General features: G+C 34.8%; 1 pseudogene; it reads left to right on the top strand.

Moving 5' to 3' along the window:
• The first annotated feature begins 9,261 nt into the window (after nt 1-9,261).
• Nucleotides 9,262-10,200, top strand: LOC139044169 (olfactory receptor 2L5-like; annotated as a pseudogene).
• The last annotated feature ends 3,249 nt before the right edge of the window (nt 10,201-13,449 follow it).

The following is a 13,449-nucleotide window of genomic DNA, read 5'->3' as shown; positions in this document are numbered from 1 at the left end:
CATTTTAATTGTGTTTTATGAATAATTCAACTGAACTGAACACCAAAATTTTAAAAAATAGCTCAGGATTTTGTTTGTTTCATACTCTTCTTTCTTCTCTTAGGATAAACCAAATCTCATAGCCCCATGCTATTCTTGGTTTTGAGGTGTCTTCTGGGGAAGTATGCAGCACACATTCTCACCTCCTTTCACTGTACTCTTGGAGATTATTAGGGTATTTCGGGATGACTTTATTCCATGGGTTTCTGGGGGCATGTTAAAGCTGTGAGGAACTCAGTAATTCTCTGACTGAGCACAGAATTTTCTTGGCCTATCTACACATGGCTATTGTGTCAGGAAAATGGTGCTATAGGAGGTTCTAGCCTGAATTCTTTCACAGAAACATGGATATAAATAACCATCCATGCATGAATTTACCTTCGGGAGAGCTCTGGATTCCAGATACGAGAACATAGCACTTAAGTGGAGCACAGAAATGGGGGAAGACATTTCCAAGACTGTAGAAAGGACAGTTTCAATTTACTTGAGTCACCCTCCCCATAGACAGTGCAGTAGAGAGACATTTCCTTTGCTTAAGGGCTCTCCAGGGGAAAGGATTCAAGTGAGCATGCAATATCAGTGTGGACCCAGGCTTCAAGCCCACTCACCCTTGAACCCTATGAGGAGGTCCATGTAGGGACAGGCAGCTGCTGTTCTGCCCAAAACCTCTGGCTGGGATGACTGGTGAAAGGCTTTTTCTCTCAAATTCAATCTGTAAATACTGGAGAAATTGAATACTTCTTCAAATATGCAAACAACAATGCAAGGCTACAAAGTTCACAAAAGGTAAGAGAAACTTGACACTACCGAAGGAACAAAATAAAGCAATGGAAATCTAAAATTTGCCTGATAAAGAATTCAGAATATGTAACTTAAAGAACTTAGTGAGCTAATAGAGAACACATATAGACAACTAAACAAAATCAGGAAAACAATATTTAGACAAAATAAGAAGTTTAACAAAGAGATCAAAACCTTAAAAAAACAAAACAAATACAAAAAACAGCAAACGCAAATTCTAGAACTGAAGAATACAATGATTGAACTAAAAAAAAAATCAATAGAGAATCTCAACAATAGACTTGATCAAGCAAAATAAAGACTCAGTGAGCTCAAAGACAGATCATTTTAAATTACTCAGTCAGCAGAACAAAAAGAAAATGGAGAGGGCCGGGCCAGTGACAGGGGTAAAATCCATGTGCTATGCTTTGTCAACCCAGGGTTCACTTGTTTATATCCTAGGTATGAACGTACACACCATTCACCAAGCCATGCTGTGGCAGGCATCCCGCATATAAAGTAGAGGAAGATGGGCACAGATGTTAGTTCTGGGCCAATCTTCATCAGCGAAAAGAGGAAGATTGATGGTGGATGTTAGCTCAGGGGCTAATCTTCATAAAAAAAGAAAAAGAAAAAGAAAGTAGAATGTAAAAAAGTGAAAAAAGGCTACAGGACTTACAAGAATCCATAAGCAAACCAATATTTGCATTGTGGGAGTCCAGAAGGGGCAGAGAAATGGGAAGACAGAGAACTGGACCTTATTTCTTTCTTATTTAAAGAAATAATAACAGAAAATGCTCCAAATCTGGGGAGGGAAAGGAACATCCAGATCCATGAAGTCTAAAGGCGTCAAAATAGATTGAACATAAAGATGTCTTCACTGAGACGCATTAGAATTAAAAATTCAAATGTTTTAAAAATCTTAAAAAAAATTAACTAGACCAATAATAATCCTTCCCAAGCAAAAGGTGTAATTACTTCAGTTACTGGAAAGCATGAGAAATATAAGAACAACTAAGGTATTATCCACAACAAAATTGTGTTGTTAAATATTTTGTAAATATAATTGCAATGAAGTGAGTGATATCATTATTGTCTTTAGTTTATTAAGCGGAGATTGTTTTATACTTTAATGGATTTTTCCAACAAAATGGAACAAGTTAGAAAATATGTAATAACTAAAATAAATTACAGATAAATCCTATATGGGATGTTTTAAGAATTTCTGCTTATATGTATTTATTTAACCACAATACATTTAATTTATTATATTTGTAGGCCAATATAATCAAAACTGGAAATAAGTTAATATAAGAAGTTTCTGGAAATTGGAAAATAAATTAATATGAGAAGATATCATTACTATGCTCTTACTGAACAACAACATATAAAATACATGATCCATAAAACTTTAAAGACATTATAATATTGGAGAAATTTGAACAAATACATTTGTTTCCTTCTCCAGTGAATTAATCCTTAAGACAACGGTTAAAATATCTAAAGAAAATATCAGAATTCCTCCCCAAACCTTGGCTTATGGCCATCCTGGGCTATTAGTGATTTAACCCACAATGTCCAAGTCTCAGGGGACATTCTCAAGAGAATGCAAAAAAAAAAAAAGACACCAGATTAATCCTCCAGGTAAAGAAGTCCTGGAATCATCATTGCTAATCCAGTCAGCTAATATAAACCATTATATACTCTTTCTCTCTTTAGTAGAACCTGTTGTGAAAAACTTGAAGGAAGGTGGACTCTCATGTAGCGCTCCGTCTAAGGATACTGTGGAGAACTATGCTTGTCTTCATTTTAGAGGACACTCTCTGGGTATCTGATGCTGATTCTATGAAAGCCATTTTATAATGCTGTGCGTCCTAACTGATGGCAACGTAAAACAATACTTATTGTAGACATGCAGATTGAGGTATGATCAGCCAATTTTCAGAAACTAAGATTAACTTTATGTAGGTAATGCATTCAAAGCCCTCCCAGTAAAATTGACCTAGTAACCGGGTTTACTTCTTTCCTAGCCCTACAGATGAGTAAGGAAGGTCACTTTAGGGAATTTCCAGCATTTTAGGATATTTAAGGAATCTTGAGAAGATAGGGAGTGATCCAAATTTCTGTGAAACTTGGGAGAGAGTGTCATAATTTTGAGGCTTTTAAAAGTCTAATTTTTTATAACACTTCCACCACAGCCAACATAAGGAGACTTCTTAGGGAAGTCCTCACTCTATGTAAATGACCACACCTTATTTTGTGATCAATAATGATCTTACTTCGGGAATAGTTTTGATCAAAAATGAGAAGCATGTACGGTAAAAAAAATCTGTGCTTCAGTGGAAAATCCTGCATTATCTAGACTGGAGGACACGCCTCCGTTTCCCAACTCCATCACTAGGTAACTGTACAGGCTTAAATGGCTCATTTTGTATTTCTGTGATTCAGTGTTGTTTTATATTGTAATAATTAGACTATATTTTTAAAAAACTGTATGTTCCATAAATATATAAATCATTAAAATAAGGATTTTTTCAGTATTTAATTTTCAACTCTAAATACAACCATAGGAAAAAAGAGGTCTTCAATGATATTGATGCATATTGACTTCAAGAGATAGTAATATGTAATTCATTTTGAAATGAGCAGGATTTGGATGGTTTTACTCAACATATAGAATATGTACATCTAAAATCCAATTACACAGGAGATGTTATGGGTGTTTATTTGCAAGCAAAATCTCCTAGGTACTGACAATTTTGTATTGGAGCAAGATATGAGCCGGATTTCACTTAGAGGCTTTGAGAGACCATTTTTGTAAGATAATGTGTGTGGTTGCAGTGTGGTCAAGAGAAAATGCAGTGAAGCCAGTGTATATGAGAAAATAGAAGAATATGTTGAAATGGTTAAACTGTAAGCACTAAAATAATTATATTTGTGTTTTAAGGACATTTTCACCACCTATATAGAATTTCTATTTTAATAACTTTATTTTGTTTTCCATCCTTTTCAGTTTTTTTGTGTTGGTGGATAAAAAGTGACATATCCTTATTTCAGACCCATTACTACAAAATACTTAATATTTGAGGGATAATATAAAAGACTCATTTAGATAGATAGATAGATCTTAGAATCCAGCTATCCAACTATGTATCTTAAGGTAAAGTCACTTAAAATCTCTGAACCTCAATTTTATTATCTATAAAATGTGGGTAGTGATATCAAGCCCAACAATTAGTGGCCAATATTAAATACAATTTAATCCTAGAACATATCCTGACAAATTACATGTACAGACCTATGGGAATGGTCAATACAGGTTTACACAATTATCTTATTTTCCAAGTAGGGCATGGTCCAGATTCAAGGCTTGTTTCTTCTGTTCACTATGAAACCAGCATCAGAATTTTTTCTGCTAGTTCTTTCCTCCTATGAATAACATCATTAATGTTGAAGTCTAAATTGCAAAGTTTTTAGGGAAATTTAAAAAATCAAAAAGATGGAATATTTTGTGAATGGGCTGCAAATAGGTTATTGTTCTTCTAGTGGATAAAAACAAAATAAAATCACAAAAATAAGCTATTTGGATTTATTTTTACCTACAAGAAAAAGTCCCCTTCACTTTAGACCTTGAAATATTCAAGGCTGACAGTAAATATTTGAGATTGCTTTCCCATCATGTACAGAGGTCCTTTGGATGATATCACATGACAGCAAATTAGAACATTACCACAAGAAAAATAAAAAAAAAAAATACTCCATTGGCTGTCGTGATACCTGGCATCAAATACAAGATCTGAAGTGTCATTCATTATTTATGTTCTTTATGTTCCATGATATATATTTTTTTACCTTTAGAGTCGGATAATACTAATTCCCTCATGGAAACTTTGTCATGGACAGCCCCATGTAAAATACATATGATAGAAATGATCATAATTTCATTGGTAATTTCAAATACCACATTTTTTACCTGTCAATAATTAAGTTACTAATATAAATTATATACTATGGAATCGGTCTAATATGCTATATCATATCGAATCCAAATGACATTTATGAAAAAATTTGCTTTCCTAATTTTTCCTTTACAACATGTCAGAAGCTACACCTTATTCAAAGATGAATTGATCTGCACATGATTTGGACTCTGCTATAGGTTTTGTATAATATATTTGAAGTTCCAAATATGGAATATTTTAAGTTATATTTAAATTCTAATTTTTTATTTTAACTGTAGTAAATATACACACTATAAAATTTACCATTTTGTCCATTTTCTTTTTTTGCCCCTGAGCTATCATCTGTTGCCAATCTTCCTCGTTTTGCTTGAGGAACGTTGTTGCTGAGCTACCATCTGTGCCAATCTTTCTCTATTTTGTATGTGGGATGCTGCCACAGCATGGCTTGATGAACAGTGCATAGGTCCACGCTCAGCATCAACCTGGGAACCCTGGGCTGTCAAAGCAGAGTGCACAAACTTAACTGCTATGCCATGAGGCAGGCCCCCCATTTTATCCATTTTTAAGTATATAGTTCAATGAAATAAGATACATTCACATTATTGTCTAACCATTACCATCATAACCCCAGAACATTTTCATTTTAACCAACTGAAACTCTGTATCCATTAAACACTAACACCCATTCCTTTCAACTCCCAGCTCCTGACAACCAGCTCTCCACTTTCATCTTTAGACTACTTTGGGTAACTCAAATATGTGAAATTATGTGTATGGCTTGTCGTGACTGCCTTATTTCACTTAACATAATATCTACAAGTTTTATCCACATTGCAGCATGTAGCAAAATTTCCTTCCTTTTTAAGACTAATATTCCATTATATATATATATATATATACACCATATTTATTTATCCATTAATCTGTTAATGGATACTTGTGTTGCTGCTACCTTTTAGCTATTGTGAATAAAGCTTCTGTGAACATGGATGTGCAAATATCTGTTCTAAACTTTGATTTCATTCCTTTTGGACATATACTCAGAAATGTAATTGCTGTATCATATGGTGATTTTATGTTTACTTTTGTGGGAAACTGTCATAACATCTTCTACAAGGGTTGCACCATTTTGCATTCCCACAAACACTGCATGTGTTAAAAATTCTTCACATCCTCACTAACACTTGTTATTTTCTTTCTTTTTTTAAATAGTAGCTATCCTAATGAGTGAGAGGCGGTATCTTATTGTAGTTTTGATTTGAATTTCCCTAATAATTAGTGATGTTGAACATCTTTTCCTGAGTTTATTGGCCACTTCTATGCCTTCTTTAGAAAAATGTTTATTCAGTTGCTTTCCTCATTATTAAATTAGATTTTCTGTTGTTGTTGTTGAGTTGTAGGAAGTCTTTATATAATTCTTGTATCAATCCCTTATCTGATACATATTTTGCTAATATTTTTCCATTCTGTGGGTGGCTGATTTACTCTGTTGATAAAGATTTTCAACGCACAGAATTTCGTTTAATTTTGATGAAATCCAACTTATCTACATTTTTGTTGTTGTACATACATTTGTTGTCATATCCAAAAATCACGGCTAAATCCAATGTCATGAAAATTCTCCCCTATGTTTTCTTCTAAAATTTTGTAGTTTTAGTTCTCTGTTTAGCTCTTTGATCCATTTAAGTTAATTTTTGTGTGTGGTGAAAAGTAATGGTACAATTTCATTATTTGCATGTGGATAACCAGTTTTCTCTGCACGTTGTTGAAAAGAAGTTCCCACTGAATGTTTTTGAGACCCTGGTCAAAAATCATTTGACCACATATGTGAAGGGTTTGTTCTGGTATCTGTATTCTAGTTTATTGATTTGTGTCTGTCTTTATGCCAATACTACACTTTATTATTGTGGCTTTGTAGTAAGTCTTGAATCAGAAAATTATTTTATACGATTGTTTTGGCTATTTGGGGTACTTGAGGCTCTATATGAATTTTAGGATGTATTTGTCTATTTCTGAAAAAAACCTCACTGGAATCACGATAGACATTTCATTGAATCGGAATTTTCCTTATGGTAGTATTGACATCTAAATAACATTAAGTTTTCCAATCCATGAACACAACATGCCTTTGTGTTTATTTGTCTCTTCTTCACTTTCTTTCAGCAATGTTTTGTGATTCTCAGTGCACAAGGATGTTGCCTTCCTTGTTGAGTGTATTCCTAAGTATTATATTCTTTTTGACGATATTATAAATGCAATTCTTTCTTAAATTCTTTTTAGGGTCGCACATTTACTAGCGTACAGAAATACAAATGATTTTGTATCTTGCAACATTGCTGAATTAGATTGTTGGTTCTAAGAGATGTTTTGTGCACTCTTTAGAATAGAGCCCTTCTCCCTCCACCTGCCACCACCTCCATCTTGTTTTCCATTTTCCCATCTTTTCAACATCATTACATCCACTTTGTGTGTGGGGCTGTGAAATTGACAACATTGTTCAATTGTCTAGTATATATCGCTAAAATACAAAAATATAAATTATTGTAAAACCTGATGATCTTTTAGTTACTATGTCTATATGAGGTATTCTCATTATTATTACTATTTTCTCTGTCAAGGCACTTTTAGAATTGTAAATTTACAGGCAATACTGAAAATTTTCAGAAAATGTTCTCAAGATATTTAGAATTTTCAAGAATATATTTTTCAATAAAATATTTCTCATTTACTTTTCTGTGTTTTGTTCATGCTGTTTGAATATGGTGTATCATACATATCAATTCTGAAAAAATGTTTTTTTGATAATAATAACTCCATTATTATCTTACTATGTGCTTTCTAAGAAAGACAATAAGCATATGTTGGTTTCCCTGTATTAATTCTCTAATTCTCCTACCTTGCAAAATGACAATCTTTTTCTGTTGCTTTTGCTGTTACTTTCTTTTCATTCTGATAGATATTTTCACTTTGTCTTTGAAATTTTCACTCAATCTTTTTTTATCAGTTTCATAGTTTTTAATTTGTAAGAGGCTTTCTTGTTACCTGAAACTATTTTACATGTCTCATAATATTTATCTTGTGGGATAATATGTCACAGTTCTTTGATGATATGATTCCCATTTTTGAAAAGTACATTCTCTTTCTGCATTTTTACAATGATGTGTGACTCACTGTATATTCGTGCAGAGTGTGTGTGAATAAGTGTGTGTATGTATGTACATTTGTTCATCTTCTTCTTTCATTTTGGAAACTTCCTTAAAAGTCTGGTAGCATTCAACTCTAGAATAACATGCCAGACTAGAACTTTACATACTGTGTGGAGCTTCTTCACTTACAATGTCTCTGGAGGAGAATTCCTCCTCCTACCTCCAGGAAGGACTCTCAGAGTACTATTTCCTTTTTTCCATTTAAGTGACTGAATGTTTCTCTATCCAAATTCCTTCTTTCAGAGTCTTCAACTATTTCATCTCTCATTGTGCCTTTTGCTCACCTGCTGACTTTTAATTTGTAACATGTCTATTTCTTAATCATCATAATAATTGAGTTTTAAGAGGGAGGGATGATAAATACGTGTGCTTAAATTCACATACTTATCTAGGATTGGAAATGATTCTAAATACAAGAAAAACAAAGGGAAGAAAGGAATGAGTAAGACAAAGTGTTATAAAGTAATGTATGATGTTATATAAATGTTAGAGAAGCAGAGAGATAGAAAACATGTCATTTGGAAGAGCTTGAGCAAAGTCCTGAAAGCTACACTGAGCATGGTGTAGAGATTTTCAAGTAAAGGGTCTTCTTTAACTGCAGCATTCGGAACTTGAGTGAGGAGGCAGAAGAGAATGACTTTGTGTAAGTGGCACTTAACAATAAGGATTCGTGCAATATTTAAGAACAGATGAGCCAAATTATAATATCTAACTTCAAGAAAACATCTAACTTCAAGAAAGATTTGTCATTACTTGGCCAAGTAAATTTAAGAAATAAATATAACTCCTCAACATGAGCTGATAGGCTACTGTAGGATTAGAGGAAAGTTTTAGGGCTTAAATACGAAAGAAAAATCATCCCTTATGGGTCATAAACATTTATTGATACTAGAACTATACAATGTATACAGTTACATATATTTTCTATGCTTACATTTTGAATACAACACCTGATTTTGATGATATGTGAGTCTGTGTAGGGTAGTAAAACACACTTATCCTAATAAAGTCACAATTCAAATGTTGTTTTGAAATAATTTTAAGGATTTCTAAGAAAACACTTTGGCCACAAATATTTGCATATTCAAATTTCAATGTCTGGATTAGAAAATAAGATTTTTTTTCTTTCAAATGGATAAGTTCAGTTCATTTAAGAGCCATAAAATTTTATGTAATACACAGTCTGACTACAATAATAAGTTAAAAATAGCTTATAGTTTTGTACTTAACTTACTCTCTTGTTTGACTCTAGGAAAAATAATATCAGCTCCCCTATGGAAAATTATAATCAAACATCCACTGATTTCATCTTATTGGGGTTGTTTCCACCACCAAGAATTGGCCTGTTCCTCTTCATTCTTATTGTTCTCATTTTCCTAATGGCTCTGTTTGGCAACCTGTCCATGATTCATCTCATCTTCCTGGACACCCAGCTCCACACACCCATGTACTTTTTACTTAGTCAGCTCTCCATCATTGACTTGAATTACATCTCCACCATTGTTCCAAAAATGGTTTCTAATTATTTCTTAGGAAAAAAGTCTATCTCCTTCATTGGATGTGGGGTTCAGAGCTTCCTTTTCTTGACTTTAGCAGTTGCAGAAGCACTGCTCTTGACATCTATGGCCTATGATCATTATGTAGCTATTTGTTTTCCTCTCCACTATCCCATTCATATGAGCAAAAGAGTATGTGTGCTGATGATAATAGGATCTTGGACCATGGGCTCTATCAACTCTTGTGCCCACACCACATAAGCCCTCCAAATCCCGTACTGTCAATCCAGGGCCATCAACCATTTCCTCTGTGACATCCCAGCCATGTTGACTCTGGCCTGCATGGATACCTGGGTTTATGAGTATACAGTGTTTGTGAGCACCACCCTCTTCCTCGTGTTGCCTTTTATTGGTATTGCATGCTCCTATGGCCAGGTTCTCCTTGTTGTCCACCACATGCACTCACCAGAAGGGAGGAAGAAGGCCAATTCGACCTGCAGCACTCACCTCACTGTGGTGACTTTCTATTATGCTCCATTTGTTTACACTTATCTGCACCCAAGATCCCTCAGATCTCCAACAGAGGACAAGGTTCTGGCTGTCTTCTACACCATCCTGACCCCAATGCTAAACCCCATCATCTACAGCCTGAGAAACAGAGAGGTGATGGGGGCCCTAAGAAGGGTAATTCAGAGAATCTGTGCTGTAAAAACGTAGGCAGAGCTTTTTGCATGTGTAGCCAGGACTTGGATACAAGTTCATGTATCAGTGTACAGTAATTAGAATTATTATTTTATGCCTAGAGTGCAAGAACTAAAATTAGAGCAGAAGAAAATCACTCATGTCTGGACAAAATTATTTTGCAATAAACTAATCATTTCAACCCTTATCCTTTGTTCTTCATGGTGCATTTTCACATTAACTTCAAATTCATTTCCAAATGCATTTATTTTTTGCTGATATGCTGTCAGTGAAAATGGTTCTTGGTCATGGAAAGGAAAATGGAAACTGTCTAACTGAAATTGTCATTCAGCATAGAAGTTTTACCACTTTCAAATAAGTCTAAAACAGAAAAATAAGTGTTTCCTGAATGTCAAGATCTAACTGAAATTCAGAAGACTTCTTAGTCTTCTCACGGTAGACCCATAACTTACCAGTTAATCTTTCTTTCAATTTAGAGAGACTTATTACAGGGACTTAGCTGAAACTTCAGCAGGGATTCGGACTTCTCTTTCTTGTCTCTTTTAGGGTGATGAATCCTAGGGAAGTGATTTAACATCAGGAGTACATCAGGATCAACAATGAAAACTTGGAGGTGCTAACAAAAGTCAAGGAAATTGTGAAGTTAATTTTAAGAGGAGTGTTTCAAAGGTTTTGTCAATTAATGGGAATTAGGAATATCAAGGACATTCCCACAATCGCCCATGACATTCTGCACACACAAAGTTTACATCCTAAGTAATGTTAAAAAACAAACTCAGTTGGGGGCCGGCTTGGTGTCTCAGTGGTTAAGTTAGCACATTCTGCTTTGGCGGTCCAGGGTGCACCGGTTTGGGCCCTGGGTATGGACCTACACACTGCTTGTCAAGTTATGCTGTGGCAGGCATCCTACCTATAAAGTAGAGAAAGCTGTGAACGGATGCTACCTCAGGGCCAGTCTTCCTTAGCAAAAAGAAGAGGATTGACAGTAGATCTTAGTGCAGGGCTAATCTTCCTCAAAAAAAAAATTCAATTGAGTAAATTTTACAGATTTTATTGGCTTTATTCAATGATTCATGAATCTGAAAACATCCCTTCTAGCATCCCACCTAGACAGGAAGAAGCTCTGAAGACCTATACAAAAAGACAGACCTTTATAGTCAGAAGGAGGTGGGACAAGGAAGTTATTCTTAAAAAGAGCTGATTGGTTCAGGCAAGGTCAACTTCCCTTGGGGGATGGCGGGGTCCATCAGGTGGCTTACCTCGCTAGTGCTGACCAGTTAATTCCAGACTGAGTGGTTTGAGAATCTAGTCCTTGGAGAGGTTGAAACTGTAATTAAGTTAGGTATATGTCTTGGCTTGTTGATGGGGACTTAGCACAAGTGACTCCATTCTGGACCTGTTGTCTCTTTTGTAACAGTAGCCACTGCTACTCTTGTATTAGATAATATCTCAGATGAGATTTTCTTCTTCATTTACTACTTCTTATAGGTTTCTCTGAAATAGGTTGAGAAAAGTCAATATCTATGTACAAATTTGAGTCACTGATAATATGGGTCAGTTACTATCCTAAACAAGTCCCACTTTTATGGCCAATAAAAATCCCTCAGCTCATGTAAACTTCCCCCCGGTTGAAGTGCTGCCACTGCTCATCAGTGATAACTGCACAAATGTTCTTTATCATCTCAGGTATGGCAGGGAGGGGAAAGGTCATACTCTACAGAATTTGAAGGGCACAGCACAAAATGAAAATATGAGGTCTCTTGTTCTAGAAGCACGAAAAAGTGATTTAGTGGTCCTAAAATGCAAAGTTTTTTCCTTCAAAATTAATTTATTAGCTATAAATGAAATACAAATTACAAACAATATTTCTTGTATCATGATTTTATATATAATAAATAGTAATACTTTATTATGTAATGCCTGTATTGGTCATAATATTTTTCTGGCTCACTTTTCTCCAAATTTATTTTCATCAAAATTTATACTTTTAAGAACTTCATTTGTTATCAATATAATTGAAAATATTGTCAGTCAATGATGGCAAATGCTAAGATGCAATTAACTTTTGATGATTTTTGATTTTGAGAAGCATCTGCTTAAGTTACCGAAGCTATTATGCATGCTTATACGTTGTGAAAATTTGGACTGAATTTCTGATGTTGTATCAAAATATAAATTTTACTACATGTGGAGCTGATGATTCTCATGAGAATTTTTTTCTAAAAAGATTTCTCTTATGAATCAAATTCAACTTAGCAATCCATATAAATCAATTTCATATAAATCAAATTTAATTTTAAATCTGAATTTAATCAATGGCTTTCTAATAATTCCTCTCAAATTTCTGGTAACTTGTGGACTTTGTATAAAAATTCGAAGTGTCCTCATGTTTCTAATGCCTGTTTATTCCTTTTATCATTGTATATTCAATTACAAGTGAAATGCATGCTATTTTTTGTTGTTGCTAATAACTGGCTTTTGAAACTTCAAGGGAAAGAGTTTTCTTTTCCTTCATTAATCTTTCATATCACATTTTAAATCCTCAAATTACCTTTAAATTTTGTTTACAATTCTAATCCTGTGGATGTTTCTTTTGCAATGTTGCAGTAGTTTCAAACCATTGATTCTGGACTCTTCGATGAATTCTGTGAGTCCCTTGTATGCTTCAGTGCAATGACCATGCGTACACGTTTATTTAAAAATTGCTTTCTATCCCCAAATCCCCACCCAGTACATAGTTGTATATTTTAGTTGTGGGTCCTCATGTGTACACTTTTATTTAAAATAATTTACTGGCAAGTTTGCTTCCTAAGCTACCTAGCATTTCCTGTTCTGGCACTCAGGTGAGATAGTTAATAATTTCTTAGGTGACAGAGGGATGGGCTCTGGGACTGAAGGATAAGTCAGCCCCTGCCCCCATCATAGGTCATTGCTGCTGCCAGGCAGAGATTCTCCTTTCTAATGGGCAGTGGCCACTTCCATCATTGTTGTTACACCTGTAGCTGCTGCTTTCATCGCTACCACCAATTAAGTTCCAGGTCTCAACCCAGCTACTCCCTTGGGGTCCTGTGGTGCTTTGAACACAGATGTGTGTGTGCACATGAGGAGGCCAGGCCAATTGCCCTTTGTGCATGCTGCCTTAGCCCACATGTGCAGGTGCTGTTGCTGGACAAAAACTAGCATCCTAATGCTTCCATATAACCTAGCTCCGCTGCTCAGGTGTATACTCCGAGATAAAGTTATTAACAATTTCAAGGTTTTAAC

Source organism: Equus asinus, unplaced genomic scaffold (assembly GCF_041296235.1).
Source record: "Equus asinus isolate D_3611 breed Donkey unplaced genomic scaffold, EquAss-T2T_v2 contig_646, whole genome shotgun sequence".
In the NCBI taxonomy this organism is placed as follows: Eukaryota; Metazoa; Chordata; class Mammalia; order Perissodactyla; family Equidae; genus Equus; species Equus asinus.
Note: the sequence above shows the minus strand (reverse complement) of the source record. Positions and strands in the feature narration are given on the sequence as shown.